The sequence below is a fragment of the Argiope bruennichi genome, chromosome 9 (assembly GCF_947563725.1).
Source record: "Argiope bruennichi chromosome 9, qqArgBrue1.1, whole genome shotgun sequence".
NCBI lineage: Eukaryota > Metazoa > Arthropoda > Arachnida > Araneae > Araneidae > Argiope > Argiope bruennichi.
Genome location: NC_079159.1, coordinates 13,582,638 through 13,599,311, shown reverse-complemented (window position 1 = coordinate 13,599,311; position 16,674 = coordinate 13,582,638). Strand labels below are relative to the sequence as shown.

The following is a 16,674-nucleotide window of genomic DNA, read 5'->3' as shown; positions in this document are numbered from 1 at the left end:
GTAAAAAAACATTTTGCATTTCTTGATAATGTGTTATTTATATTGAAAGTTGGATTTATCAAGTAAAGTGTACTCTCAATTGTTTGAGCCATTGTGTATATCAGAAATGAGTTCCCCTGAAAGTTGCAGACAAGCATCCATTTTTTTCTAAAGTAAACAAGTGTCAAAATAATCCCGGGGATTTAATAATTTATTAAATCTTCGAAATAATTTTGATTCTTTCAAAACCAAAACATTCACAAGGCTGCGAAATTGTTTTTTTCTTGTTTTTCTGTATCCACAAAAGATAGATTACGTTCCTCTCTTTGCAACGGAATCAGCGAAGCATAACAGAAAACAACAGCTACTGAATCAATAAATCAACGTTTCAATTTGAACTTTAATAATCTTCCCCTCTTTTCAAAAGTAGGAAATATGGCTTCACCAGTGGTCAGTGGCAGACACGGAATGGTTAGATATGATCTAGTAATTACATCATTTCGGCCCTGGCCTATTTCGGAACAACGTAGTGGACAGCAGCTCTAGAATTTCAAAATTCTACCCTTTATGTGGACTAAATGGCAACAGTAATTGCTGTTTCATTAGCCTTAAAAGCTGCCTTAATAGCAGGGTTATTTTAGATTTTGAGTGTCCGTTTTTGAAAAGCGAAATTTGTTTACAGGTAAAAAAAAATAAAAAAAAAATTAGTAGTTAGGGGGAAAAAAATTAGGGGAAAAGTGAATTTCACTCACATCATCAGCAAACATTACTCACAATTTTTTTTCAATATTTTGAGATCGTTTGTTTGAGAATGTTGATTTAAATTATTTACTAGATGATATTAACATTTTATAAAATAAAGTTTTGCTGAAAATTCTGCAAATTTTCTTTTTCTTTTTTTTATTTAGTACTTCTTGGTTTTAATTAAAAGCAATAAAAATTGAGTTTTTTTTAAAGCTGGTTACTTGAAAAGAGGCCTTAAAAATTTAATAACATTTTTTACAAATTAATTTTTTACGTTTAATAAGTTTTTTACAAATAGCCATTTTATTACAAATAAAGCATAGTAAAATCAGAAATATTTTGTTCAATATTTGAGTAGCTCAAATGAGTAAAAAAAAAAAAAAAAAAAAAAGAGAGAGAGAGAGAAATGATACTACGACGAAAATTAATAGTTGAATCGGACAGTTGGCTTTAAAATAGCAATTTGATTCGATACGATTTGATTCTTTAATAAAAGCTCATATTTGTAAATAAATCTATATCTATCTATCTATACTTATAATAAAGCTCAATGTGTGTGTGTGTGTGTGTGTGTGTGTTGGCGCTCTACAGGCCAGACCGTTTGACATACAGCTACCAAATTTGGTACATGTACACCTTGGAGGTTGGGAATGTGCACCTGGGGTTTCTTTTTTCGAATTTTTAATTAGAATTTTAATTATTAATTAAAAACTAACTTTCCCGCCAAAAAAATCTTCCATTATCCCCAGCGCCAAACGAGAAAGGCTTCAGTTTTTTTTTTCTCCCAACACTAATGAGGCTAGGGTTAAAATTTTTCGGCGGATTATTTCAATCGGTTCTGTTTATTTTCTTAATGTTTGATGCATTTAAAATTAAACATTGTTAATGAATCAATCTTTCAGATTCATTCTGAAGTACTTTTGAATTAAAATAAAACAGAATAAAGGAAATTAAAAATGTCTAATCCGCATAGCGTTACCCCAACTGGCGTAGAAAAAATCACGTATTTGAGTTACGTAACCGGCGAAGAAAATTCACGCATGCGCATTCTGTTCTGATTGTTGCCATGACAACGTTATCAATGGATGATTTAAATTATTTTTGGGTTAGTTTCATGCTTTTGTAAGTAAATTGTATTTATGTTAGTTATATATTTTTTTTTTATTTATGCTTATAGTTTTAAGTACATCGTTTTCTAAGTAGTTTTTTCAAACCTGTTTTCGACAGATTATTTTAAACGATTCGTTTTATTTTCTTAGCGTTTGATGCATTTAAAATGAAACATTGTTAATGAATCGATCCGTTCATGATGAATCTGAGAAAATTTTGTTGACCAACTCTTGAGATATTACATAAATTTAAAAAGATATTCTTTAGTGCCCATAAAGTTTAAACGCTGAGTGACTCTATTTTCAGTAATCAGATTATAAAAAAAATGCTTTGTTTCAGTAAAAAATATTATTATATTAATTGAAGATAAATTCTTTCCACTTTAATTTAAAGCATAAATTCTACGGGTGCTAACAGAAAATGAGAGAGATACATATTACGTTATGACTGAAGGCCTTTATAATATTATGAATGAATTATATGATAATCAAAATTTGAAGTTTTAAAATATTTTGATAAAGAAGCTATTAAAGTAGAAATTGCATAAAATATTTAATTATTAAAATTTTAACGAACATTAAGATTGGCGAACCGGCTGGTCGCCAAAGGCGGCTAGTACTTATAATAAAGCTCAATGTGTGTGTGTGTGTGTGTGTGTGTGTGTGTGTGTGTGTGTGTGTGTGTGTGTGTGTGTGTGTGTGTGTGTGTATGTGTGTGTGTGTGTTGGCGCTCTACAGGCCAGGTCATTTGACATACAGCTATCAAATTTGGTACATGTATACCTTAGAGGTCGGGAATCTGCACCTGGGGTCCCTTTTTTTTAAAAATTTAATTAGAATTTTAATTATTAATTAAAAACTAACTTTCCGCCAAAAAAATCTTCCATTTTCCCCACCGCCAAATGAGTAAGGCTTCAATTTTTTTTTCTCCCAACAGTAATGAGGCTAGGGTTAATATTTTTCGGCGGATTATTTCAAACGATTCTGTTTATTTTCTTAATGTTTTATGCATTTAAAATGAAACATTGTTAATTAATCCATGTTTCAGATTCATTCTGAAGTACTTTTGAATTAAAATAACACAGAATAAAGGAAATTAAAAATGTCTAATCTGCATAGCGTTACCCCAACTGGCGTAGAAAAATTCACGTGTTTGCGTTACCGGAGCTGGCGAAGAAAATTCACGCATGCGCATTCTGATTGTTGCCATGACAACCGTTATCAACGGACGATTTAAATTATTTTTAGGTTAGTTGCATGCTTTTGTAAGTAAATTGTATTTATGTTAGTTATATATTTTTTGTATATGCTTATAGTTTTAAGTACATCGTTTTTTAAGTAGTTTTTTTAACCTGTTTTCAATAATTCAAATTATTTTTAGGTTAGTTGCATGCTTTTGTAATTAAATTGTATTTATGTTAGTTATATATATTTTTTGTATATGCTATAGTTTTAAGTACATCGTTTTTTAAGTAGTTTTTTAAACCTGTTTTCGACCGATTATTTTAAACGATTCATTTTATTTTCTTAAAGTTTGATGCATTTAAAATGAAACATTGTCAATGAATCGATCTGTTCATGATGAATCTGAGAAAATTTTGTTGACAAATTCTTGAGATATTACATAACTTAAGAAAGATATTCTTTAGTGCCCATAAAGTTTAAACGCTGAGTGACTCTATTTTCAGTAATCAGATTATTAAAAAAATGCTTTGTTTCAGTAAAAAATATTATTATATTAAATGAAGATTAATTCTTTCCACTTTAATTTAAAGCATAAATTCTTCAGGTGCTAACAGAAAATTAGAGAGATACATATTACGTTATGACTGGAGGCGTTTATAATATTATGAGTGAATTATATGACTATCAAAATTTGAAGTTTTAAAATATTTTGCTGAAGAATCTATTAAAGTTGGAATTGCATAAAATATTTAATTATTAAAATTTTAACGAACATTAAGATTGGCGAACCGGCTGGTCGCCAAAGGCGGCTAGTAAATAAATAAAAATAAAAACTAAAAAAAGTAGGTAACGGAACGTTGAATTGAAACAAATCACAACTTGCGGATTTTAGTGACACTAGAGCGACATAAGCAATAGGATTTTGAATTTACATTTTGTAATACGTCTTACTAACCACCTTTGGCGATTAGCTGAGTGGCAGAGAATTTTTGGCTGAGCTAAATTCCAATTAAATTTTTGTGTATAACTTATTGTTCATGATTTCTCTAATTAGTCATGATATTAATCATATTATTATTATCTTTAAAGACATATACGCTTGGATAACCCATCTCCTAATTGCAAATAAGAAAAATGTCTTTTGTGGGATTAGAACATCACTTTTCGATTTCTCAAAAATACGTAGATAACAAAACAAAAAAAAAACAACAAAAAAAAAAAACATATATTCTTTTACTTCGCTTACAAAAATGGAAGAAAATCACGCGATTAAATATTTTTTGCTACAATGGAAACGACTTGAATTTCATTTCAACAATGAAATCTATTATTAAAAATTAGGTCAAAAATGCAATTAAAAATTGACAAACTTCTGGAAAAACATGAGTGATAAGCAAATTGGTTTGATTTAAAAAAATTTTCTTCAACAATGTAGAACTTATTTTTATGCAGGAATATTTTTGGAAGTTATTTATAGAAAAAGCGCCCATCATTCCCTTAACTTTCAATTAATTATAATTTAAAAAATACATTTTGAGGTGCACATTTCCATTTCCCAAAATATATATGTAGAGGGTGTCCTAAAATTAGCGCAAGATTTGAATTTACCACCGTTCGTGAAGTAAAGTGATGGTAACTCTGTTAAAAATATAATTGACAACTCATAGTTTAGCACTAGTAAAAAGGGAGCATTACACGGTAGAACAATGTCTTAATGCAAAATTTGAATTAAATAAAAAATACAGTTTTTTTTCTTTAAATTATTATATTTGTATTGAAGGTCCCGAGTGGCCTGGTGGTAAGGTCTCAGTTCGGAACCGAAGGGATTCACGTTCGTGACCCGATTCCATCGAAGAACCGTCATGAAAGCGGGTCTGGTGCACATTAAAACAGCCCGGGCCAAATGTCCTCCCGCTGTGTGGCGTGGTGTGGAGAGGGGGGTGCCAGCTCAGATGTCGTTCAAACTTACGAGGTCCGTCCAAAACAGCCTGTTGCTTTAAAACGGGACGTTAATATAACTAAACTAAACTAAACTTTTTATTGAATCATAAAGTACATAAGATAGGGTTATGCATGGAATTAGGCAATTACACATAGGGCAAATGGCCTCCACGACTTTGCTGGCACGTTAGTACTCTAATGTCGAAATTTTTCATGACCATTTTACATAAATGTAGCTGAATTTCATTGATGCAGCGTTGAATTTCCTCCTTCAATGTACGCTTACTTGTGGGCTTGTTGGCATAGACCTTTGACTTCATATAGGATCATAAAAAAATATCTAATGGTATTAAATCATAAGATGTTGGGAGCCAATTTTCAAATTTTCGAACTGTGACCGCTAGATTTTCATTATTTTTGAAATATCGTTCAACAATGAAAATACATTATTCTATCGAATAACGCTCCATTTTTACTAACTCTAAACTATCAGCTGTCAAATGGTTTTTTAATAGTGTTGGCAGCACTTTACTGCACAAATGGTGGCAATTTCAAATCTTGCGTTAATTTTGAAACACCCTTTATAAAGTTTGGTAAGTCTTAGTTAGATTGTCTAGTTTGTAGAGCACCAACACACACACGTTCCCCTTCATTATTAATTAGCCGCTTTTGATGACCAGTTGGTTCGCTGGAGATATTAATTGTATTTAACATCAATGAAATCGCTTTGACACTACCAACTATTAATACCAACAAGGCATTGAGCGCTATAGATAGTCATCTCTTCATGAAAACAAAGCGAAGTTTTTAAAAGGAAAACAATAATATTTTTAAGAGAATATCGGAGAAAAAGTCTACTAACGGTTAAGATAAGGATGAATTTACGAATTTCAAAGCTGACATTCTAATGTTATATGCTGAAAGTTTCTTCCATTGTACCAGAATGCAATTTGGAATCTGATCATTTATGTTATGGATTTCTTTATCGAATTAAAGAAGGAATTTGCTATTTCCGGAAAGATATGTACAGTAAAATAGATGGTTTTTCTAATCTAATTTCTCCGACTATCTATATCATCGATCGAAGAACCTCATCGACATTTACAACAATAAATTATTGAAGCTGATTAAAATCCTGTACCGGCTTCTAAATACTTCTACGAATGCAGTATTAGCAGCCACAACTCCCTCAATCGAAGACATATTAAATGATAATGGACATGTGGTTTAAGATATAAAAGAAATCATTAAATAGTAGGTAAAGTCTCTTAAGACTTCCAGAGCCATTAAGTGCAATTAATGGCGCTGGGAAAACATCTGGTCTAAAGGCAGTTGGAAAAACGCCAAAGCAAAAGGAAATATTTTTATCCCGATAAGGACCTAAAACAACGGTGAATGAACGGTATTGTCACCCTTTTGATTCAACTGAATCTGAATTTTTTTTCTCCAGGGCCATAATCTTAAAATATCAAACCTATGCATCTTCCCACGTCGAGATATATGAAAAAGATCCTCAACAGCTATTGGATGAATCGCTTTGTCCTGAGGGTTACTTAATCGCCGAGTTTTATGATAAGCTAAAAAGTGGCCAGATATTCCAAGAAAACATTTCTGGAATCGACAGCCATAGATTTGTCAACAAAAACAAATTCGAAATTACTGTCTTTTTTTTTTTAAATAAAAATACTCGTAGTTTACGCACCCAAACTTTAGAGTTTTTTTAGATATGTGGCTTCTATGAAGTATGATGTTATTTGAATTACAGTGACATGGCATTATAGATTCTTTGCACCTATTCGATGATCGTTATCTTGTTTTTCGAAAAGATCGTGGTTCCTCTGTTAATTTTTGCAGATGGGATTATGGTGTTCTTGTGGCTATCAAAAAAAGATATTTCTTCCTATAAACTGGACATTCCTGATTTGGATCTTGAAGCTATCTGAGTTCAGTCAGGTTAAATCACAGAAAAAAGTTGCTTTTATTTGTTACTTATTTTGCACTTTCTTCCCATGTGGATACGTATGTCTGATTTTTTTTTTATTGTATTAAAATTTTTCGTTCTTGTGTTAAAATATTAATTTTGGGTGATTTTACTTTACCTATGTTGTATTGGCATTTGGAAACTAAACAACCCAATTGTTTATGAACTGTCCAATTTTATGCATCATTTCGATACTCATAATTGTATCAAAAAATATCTTGATATGATTTTGTCTGATGTGGATTCAAATGAAATTTCTGTCTGTCACAGCAATAACCTTTTCGTACCTGAGGATAAATATCATTCTTCTCTGTCAGTGTCTATTGGTTCCCTATCTTTCTACCTCAATAAGAAGAAAGAGAATATTTTGGTACTTGATTTTAAAAGAGCAGATTTTTTTAACTATGCGATATTTGTTCCGTGAGACTGATTAAATCTTCTTCTTGGTTTTAATGCCATATACGATACGGTTTTTAGTTTTTATAAAGGATATTTTTAGCAGAACTATTCATTTTAGAAAAACTGTTACTGTGAATTTTCCCTTCTGGTATTCACTAGAAAACCAGAAGACCACGATCCTTAAATTAGCTTTAAAAGATGTTAATCCTGATTCATTTGGCGAATTTAAATCTTTACGATCATCTGTCAAGTATAATCCAAAAATATCCAAACAGATTATGATACATATCTACGGCTCACAGAAATTACTATACCGATTTATATCCCCGTTATAATTACCGAGACCTCAACGGGGCAATGAGAAATGCCTGTCTCATCGGGACAACTATTTGCCATTGTCCGATTGCGATGACGTGATCTTTTTGAAGTAGGTGTGACCTTCGATTGTACGTAATAGTTGCCCTGATGTGAATCCTGCTTGATATTGATGCTGTCCTTCTTCAAAGAGATGTGATTCTCTTTTTGAAGCATAAATAACAAGTCACACCTATACAGCGATAAATGTAATATTATTAGTTATACAAAAAAAACATCATCTTTTAAATCATATTTATAAAAGTAATAATCATTGGTGATTCGAAGTAAACAGTGAACTGTACTTTTGCTTAAACTTCTTTATTTACACTATATACACTCCTTTTGCGGTGAGTAGATCATATAATTCATGGCTGATTGCGGTATTGCATTGCGGTTGGTTTTGTTAAGCCTTACAAAGTGAAGTTGTTTACAGCTTCTGCGGGGGCTGGGGAGCCGATGCGGGTCAACGTTCCAAAGAACCCCTGAAAGACTCGACCGGAAAGGCGGGGAAAGGAGTTGCCATAATTTTAAGATTGCCAAGTTTGGCGTTAAGCGACATTCGCGTGAACAATCATGTATTATCAAGCTCATATTCAGTTACAGATTTGGGTGTCCTCTTGAACACTAAACTTGATTTTTTCCTATTTATTGATTTAATGAATTCCAAGGCCTATCATAGGCTTGAAAGTTTTAAACATAAATTTAAGGAATTTTCGTGTAAAATCCTTTTGAAGGTTTTATATTATGCCTTTGTCTGGAATATTGTAGCATTTTTGTCTTACCAAAATTCAAATCATTGAGCGTATTCAAACAAAATACTTGCGGTATACGCTTTACAAGATCCATCTGATGTCTTCTCCCTAACATTTTCTGGTATGCTCTCTAATAAAGGTGTTATAAAAGAAAAGGCCTAGCATGGCATTGGCGTAAAATAATTACGAAATACTAACTTTTGGCGTAAATCTAGCATTTTTACTGAATGTATTGTCTCATCCTTGGCGAGTTATTTGGTGATTAATCCCTGGCATGGGTTAATAGAATCCAAAAATCCAATTTGTGTTTCTCAAGTTTTTTCAACTAATTTAAACAAAAAATTGAAACAAAATGGCTCTTGTAGTTACAAAATCACATATCAAATTTTATATATTAAAGTCATTGCGTTTTTGAATTATCGCGTTAACATGCTTCTGAAAATACAGACCGACAGACTGTCAATCCCTTGTTGGATTTGGCTCAAACGTCGGCAGAGTTTAGATTACAGATGTTAAATCTGCACCCAGAATTTCATCTATATAGCACTCTTGCAGTTATCATATTCAGTTGAATTCGAACAGCCAGCCAGACAGACTTCATGAGAAAGAAGTTTGCTCAAAATTTGATAGAAATCTGCTAATCCTGTGTTAAGACTGTATACCAAATTACAACCGTATAGCTCAAAGCATTCTTTAGTTATCTTTGTCTCAGACAGATGGACGTTTTCCAAAAATGTGTTTTTCGGAGATCTAAAACTTGGATATTCGTCAAATCTCGAGTTCGAATTTTTTGACGAATGCTATACTTTCACTATACTTCGTATATGAGAAAATAAAAATGGTTTTACTCTCAAGATATATCTTTTTGTGTACGTAATGTGTTTCATTTGCCTACTTTCTGTAGCAGACGAGAAATTTCTTGTGTTCTTTTCTTTTATAAGACTATCAATAGATCGATTGATTGCCCTGATATTCTGAGCTCTATAAACTTCGATATGTCTTCAACATTTTTAAGGAACCAGAGATCTTTTACAAATGTTTATTCTAAATTTAATTTTGAAAAGTTCACTTTTGTATAAATTATATAAGACTTTTAAGAGGTTCTCTGGGAAATATGATATTCATCATATGACTACCAATGTTTTTAAAACGACTTGTTCTCAGCTCATATCTACTTGACCTTACTTTTTTATTGATTTAACTATATTGTTCTTTAATGCCTGAGTGCAAATTATTTTTCTCTAATTCATATTAAGATGTCTATGTTTATTCATGATTCTGTGTTGATACTATGATCGTGATTTTTTTTAAAACTTTTTGACCCTTGTTAGCTATTTGCATGTTATTTGACACTGGTTTAATACTTTATAAATTCTATATTCTTTGCTGTTCCTTTTTTTTTCATGTATGTTTTAAATTGCTTTTTGACTTGTGTTCCGTGTATGCTTTTGCTCATGCGCTATATAAATGGGCTCTTCTCTATAGTGTGCTTACATTAAATAAATAAATAACTTCATGTCTATCATTCCATCAATAAATTATTCTTCAGCAACAAATTGTCAAACATTAATGGCATGTTATTTTTATAATTTTTCATATGTTCTACTTATTGTTTACATGGAACTCTCTAGCGGAAAATAGTCCCATGACATCATAGCACAATTGAAAACGGAAATTCCGGGTTCATCTGTCTTTTTAACTTTTGTAGTATGGCAATTCCACTTTTTTTTTATTTGTCTTGTAAATACACAGATGTAAAATAGAATATTTCTTCCTTGGCTTTTAACTATGGAAGCAAGTCATGCGGTTAAATTATTGACGAAATGATAAATACAGTCTGTATTACAACGTAACAATACAATCCAATACTGAAAATTAGGAAAAGAATTTGTTAAGTGGTGAAATTCAGAAATAATTTACACAATTATAAAGTTGAACAAAGTTCGAAATATTGAAACAATGTAAAAGCTTTTTTAAAATATATTTTATGAATTTATTGCAGAAAACTCCGAAAATGTAGTTTTATTTTTGACTAGCCGCCTTTGGCAACCAGCCGGTTCGCCAATCTTAATGTTCGTTTAAATTTTAATAATTAAATAGGTTGAACCGGAGTTTAACCCCCTTCTTCACCAAGTTGCGATAACGCGCTAAAGCTGGTTTTCTTTATTATGCACTATAATTGAACATCTGCACCTTTGCTTTTGAACATTTCACAAGGCCGTTGTTGGCGATTTTTAAAAATTGCGCAAGCAGGGGGTTAAACTCCGGTCGTACCATTAAATATTTTACGCAATTCCAACTTTAATAGATTCTTCAGCAAAATATTTTAAAACTTCAAATTCTGATAGTCATATAATTCACTCATAATATTATAAAGGCCTTCAGTCATAACGTGATATGTATCTCTCTAATTTTCTATTACCCCTCGTAGAATTTATGCTTTAAATTAAAGTGGAAATGATTAATCTGCAATTAATATAATAATATTTTTTACTGAAACAAAGCATTTTTTTTAATAATATGATTACTGATAATAGAGTCACTGAGCGTTTAAACTTTATGGGCACTAAAGAATATCTTTCTTAATTTATGTAATATCTTAAGAATTTGTCAACAAAATTTTCTCAGATCCATCATGAACAGATCGATTCATTAACAATGTTTAATTTTAAATGCGTCAAACACTAAGAAAATAAAATGAATCGTTTAAAATAATCGGTCGAAAACAGGTTTAAAAAAACTACTTAAAAAACGATGTACTTAAAACTATAAGCATATACAAAAAATATATATAACTAACATAAATACAATTTAATTACAAAAGCATGCAACTAACCTAAAAATAATTTAAATCATCCGTTGGTTGCCATGTCAACAATCAGAACATAATGCGCATGCGTGAATTTTCTTTGCCAGTTACGTTAACGCAAATGCGTGAATTTTTCTACGCCAGTTGGGGTAACGCTATGCAGATTATACATTTTTAATTTCCTTTATTCTGTGTTATTTTAATTCAAAAGTACTTCAGAATGAATCTGAAACATGGATTAATTAACAATGTTTAATTTTAAATGCATCAAACATTAAGAAAATAAACAGAATCGTTTGAAAAAATTCGCCGAAAAATGTTAACCCTAGCCTCATTACTGTTGGGAGAAGAAAAAAACGGAAGCCTTACTCATTTGGCGGTGGGGAAAATGGAAGATTTTTTTGACGGGAAAGTTAGTTTTTAATTAATAATTAAAATTTCAAAAAAAGGGACCCCAGGTGCACATTCCCGACCTCTAAGGTATACATGTACCAAATTTGATAGGTATATGTCAAATGACCTGGTCTGTAAAGCGCCAACACACACACACACACACATTGAGCTTTATTATAAGTATATAGATTAATTAAAATTCTAATCAACATTTCAAATAAAAATCATTTTGATGAGCTAATTTATACTTTCCATGCAATATATACATATAATAATGCTAAATTTGGCTGCTATAAATCAAATGTTTGGATGGCAGAATGCCAACATGCACATATTCATCTTTATTATTAATAATGATAAGATGACTTCTGAAGAACTTCGCTTATTTTAAAATTTTAATCAATTAATATAAGTTTCGCTGTTCAAATGTGCCTTTGTAAACAAATTTCCACTAATCCGGCATTTTCATGAATCCGTAGTCTTTTGCCCGAATATCTATTGGATTTTAAGTGTCAATAGATTAAGCCATTTTTATTATAATTGTATGTTAAAATGAAAATGCTATTATTTTTCACAAATCATGAACCTGTTTTGTAGCTCTTAAAAAAAAAGAAAGGAAAAATCGAGAAAATGTTAGAAAAAAGTAACTCCTTTATTGATAACTTAGTTTCAAAGTTTTATCATTTCTGTGTTGGAACTCCATTTTAAATTCTATATAAATTGTATTAGTTTAATCCATATGACCTTTGTTCAAACTAAAGCGGACAAACGGAAGAGAAAATAAAATTCAAGTGTTTTGTTTTCTTTTTTTACACAAAAATACCTTAAATGTTGCTATCCGTACAAATTGCAAAATCGAATTTTTTGATAGTTGCAATACTTTCTCTATGTACCTTTCGTCACGAGAAGATAAAAAAATAGAAGGAAGAAGAATAGCAGGAAATGTCTTAATGTTGGTTTCTATGACAACAGACGAAAACGAATTTTATTGAAGTAAGCTTCTTTTGTGAGAAGTTTTAAACATTTATTTTTATAAATGTATATCAATAGATACTTTTCGAATTTGAATTGGGGCTGTAATCTATCTATACTTATATAAAGCTCAATGTGTGTGTGTGTGTGTTGGCGCTCTACAGGTCAGACCGTTTGACCTCCAGCTATCAAATTTGGCGCATGTATACCTTGGAGGTCGGGAATGTGTACCTGGTTTTTTTTTGAATTTTTAATTAGAATTTTAATTATTAATTAAAAACTAACTTTCCCGCCAAAAAAATCTTTTAATTTTCCCCACCGCCAAATGAATAAGGCTTCCGTTTTTTTTTTTCCCAACAGTAATGAGGCTAGGCTTAACATTTTTCGGCGGATTATTTCAAACGATTCTGTTTACTTTCTTAATGTTTGATGCATTTAAAATGAAACATTGTTAATGAATCGATCTTTCAGATTCATTCTGAAGTACTTTTGAATTAAAATAAAACAGAATAAAGGAAATTAAAAATTTCTAATCCGCATAGCGTTACCCCAACTGGCGTAGAAAAATTCACGCATTTGCTTTACCGTAACTGGCGTTGAAAATTCACGCATGCGCATTGTGTTCTGATTGTTCACAATTATTATCAACGGATGAGGACTAGATTTTAATTACTTTTAGGTTAGTTGCATGCTTTTGTAATTCAATTGCATTTATGCTAGTTATATATTTTTTGTATATGTTTATAGTTTTAAGTACATCGTTTTTAAGTAGTGTTTTTAACCTGTTTTCTATCGATTATTTTAAACGATTCGTTTTATTTTCTTAGTGTTTGATGCATTTAAAATTAAACATTGTTAATGAATCGATCTGTTCATGATGAATCTGAGAAAATTTTGTTGACAAATTCTTGAGATATTGCATAAATTAAGAAAGATATTCTTTAGTGCCCATAAAGTTTAAACGCTCAGTGGCTGTTTTCAGTAATCATATTACAAAAAAAAAAAAAAAAAAAATACTTTGTTTCAGTAAAAAAAAATTATTATATTAATTGCAGATTAATCCTTTCCACTTTAATTTAAAGTATAAATTCTACGGGAGCTAACAGAAAATGAGAGAGATACAGATTACATTATGACTGAAGGCCTTTATAATATTAGGAGTGAATTGAAATTTGATATTTGAAAATATTTTAATAAAGAAGCTATTAAAGTAGGAATTACATAAAATATTTAATTATTAAAATTTTAACGAGCATTAAGATTGGCGAACCGGCTGGTCGCCAAAGGCGGCTAGTTATCTATAATGAAATTTCTTAGCTTCTCTTACTGCATTTTTCTTTCTCTTATACGTATAACACAGAGAAAGTATACTAATCATCAAAAAATTCAATCTCGCGGTTTTGATGGATCACCACGTTCTAGACCTCACTGAGTTCGAAAAACACATTTTTGGAAAATGTCCGTCTGTCTCTATGTAACAAAGATAACTCAAGAACTCTTTCAGCTAAATGGTTGAAAGCTATATATGGTCTTTACCCCAAATTTGTAAATTTCTATCAAAATTTGAGTAAAATCCGTTCAGAGGAAGTCAGTCTGTCCGGCTGTTCGGATATAAGTTAACACTATAACTACAAAATGAAGAGACTTGGATAAGATTCGCCATATAGATTTAACACCTATAGTGTAAACACCAGTCAGAGCTTGAGACAAAACTAACAAAGGGTTCTACTTTCAGAGACGTATGAAAGAGATAATTCATAAACTTAATGACTTAAACATATGAAATTAGATATGGGATTTTGTTTTCAAAAGTGCAATTTTGTATCAAATATTTGTTTCAATCGATTGACAAAAACATGTATAAAGTACAAATTCGAATTTTTGATTCTATTAACCACATGCCAGGAATTAAATGTCAAAAAAAAAAAAAAAAAAAAAAAAAAAAAAAAACTCGGCAGAGATGACACGACAGATTCAGTAAAAATCCTAATTTACAACCGAAAGTTAATATTTCCTAATTATTGTACACCAATGCCATGCGAAGCATTCTCTGTCATCACAAGTTTATTACAGAGTATGCGAGAAAGTTTTAAGGAGACCATGCACATTGGTTAATTATTTAAATCTCATTTTTTTATAATTTAGTTTAGAGAGTTATTATGTAATTCCTCAGTTAAACTATAAACATTTTTAAGCCTGATCCTTAATTTGTTGCAATTTAAAAACACTGCGAATTTTGTATAAGTTAATCTAAATTATCAAGCACAAAAACACAAGCTAAAATATTGTATACAACGTAATATTTTCAAAGAATCCAAACGATATATCCATTTTGTTTACTAACAGAAACACTTTGCAGTAACAATTTTTAACACATACAAAGCGTTAGCTTATCAATAAAAGTGTCAAATTTTGCTGTTTAAACTAATAGTCTCCGAGATAAGAAATGTTCAGCAGGTCAGTATTTAACCTCTAAAACTACAAATACGGTCTAGACATTATTAAAAGAAAAAAGATTTTCTAGCTTACCTAAAGTAATAATTTCCGATCGAATTTCAATCGCTTGCATTACGGCCCGAAATTCTGTTTGGTGTGCAGATAAATCTGATGTGATCTTTGATCAAAAAAAGGCCTTTCAAAATGCTCAACAACTGATTGCGCCGCCATTATCTTCAACTAGAAGTTTTGATTGTGCACAGCGTTTTGCTTTGAGGGTAATAGAGAAGTAACACAATAGAAGCGAGGGAGTTAAGATAAAGCAGACTCGATAGATAAGATCATAATGAATTGGAATCAGATTTAATGATAAAGTAGATAATGAAAGTAATTCACATTTTGATGCAAAGGAAAAAAAAGTGCAATTGCCCTGTTAATGAAGTAAGAATTTTCCGAAAGAAAGCGATAGTCCATCACATAATATTCGATTAAACGAGGATATCAAAAACTAAAGAACCTAAAAGTTAAGAATAAAAACACAGCGAAAGATAATGGATGAAAGTTTAATTCCACTATTTTTCACGTTCTATTATTTTTTTTTTATATTAATTTCTAAATTCGGATTCTAAAAAAATCGTCTGCAATGATAATCGTAACTTTTAACAATTTTTTGTGTTCTTTCAGAAATGTAAATCTTACTTTGTATTATTTTTCCAGGTGCATTTTCGTTCAGAACTCTTATGCATCTTCGCACTTTCTGTCATGTTTAATAGTTAATTTTAATTTGGAAATTAAATTTTTAATTAATTATGTAGAAAATACGTTCATTTGCTAGTTTTTAATGTTAGTGGAAACATTATTATATATTATGGTGATAATAATTATGCAAGTTTCTAATTAGAATTGCTTCATTTAATAGAATTGTAGAACATAGATTGTTAGAGTCCATTTTTTAAGAAATTCGAAAATATCAATTATTTCTTTATGCCTACTTTAAATTATAGGTTGACCTTATCAAATCTTATAAGTTATTTAATTCAGTTACTCATATTGTACATACAGAAGTTTTTTTTATGTAATGTGTTGATTGGGAATCGGTTATTACATAAAATATTTTGGAGATCCTTTAAATTCTTCATGATAATCACTACATGCATGATACAGAATTCAGTAACAACCAACAACATTTTTATTATGAAAACTTTTCATTAAAAAAGAAGATTTTAACATGGTAATGTTAATGGCATGTTGTGCGTCAAATATACATTTCTGTTGTAGCGTTTTCCAAATAATCATCCTTTTAATTATTATTTTTACATCGCATATATTTTACGAACACTAGACAATACGGATTTAACATATTAAAGCATCAATAATAAGGAAATATTTCGAGATTAATTTTAAATTATTATTACCAACAATTTATAGACTTGACACTCGATCGGTGTTAATTTTAAATTGGCAGAATTCCCCACAGGATCGGAAAAACGAACGGTAGAATTTCCCTTTTTAGGATTATTGTGGCCACTATTTATTTGTAAATTGTTAAATGCATTATTAAAAATCGGGCTAAGTCCTCTGAATGGCAGATCAATGGGCCTAAATTTCACAAATTTG

At 30.6% G+C, this 16,674-nt stretch overlaps 1 protein-coding gene across 3 annotated transcripts in view; it reads right to left on the bottom strand.

Moving 5' to 3' along the window:
* The window catches only part of LOC129984531 (adenylate cyclase type 2-like), a 126,587-nt gene extending 111,301 nt beyond the window's left edge, over window positions 1-15,286 (bottom strand). For all 3 annotated transcript variants that reach the window (XR_008785498.1, XM_056094432.1, XM_056094433.1), the window contains exon 1: window positions 15,151-15,286. The gene's annotated coding sequence lies outside the window, so the exon portion shown is untranslated. The remainder of the gene's footprint in view (window positions 1-15,150) is intronic.
* Window positions 15,287-16,674: the final 1,388 nt, after the last annotated feature.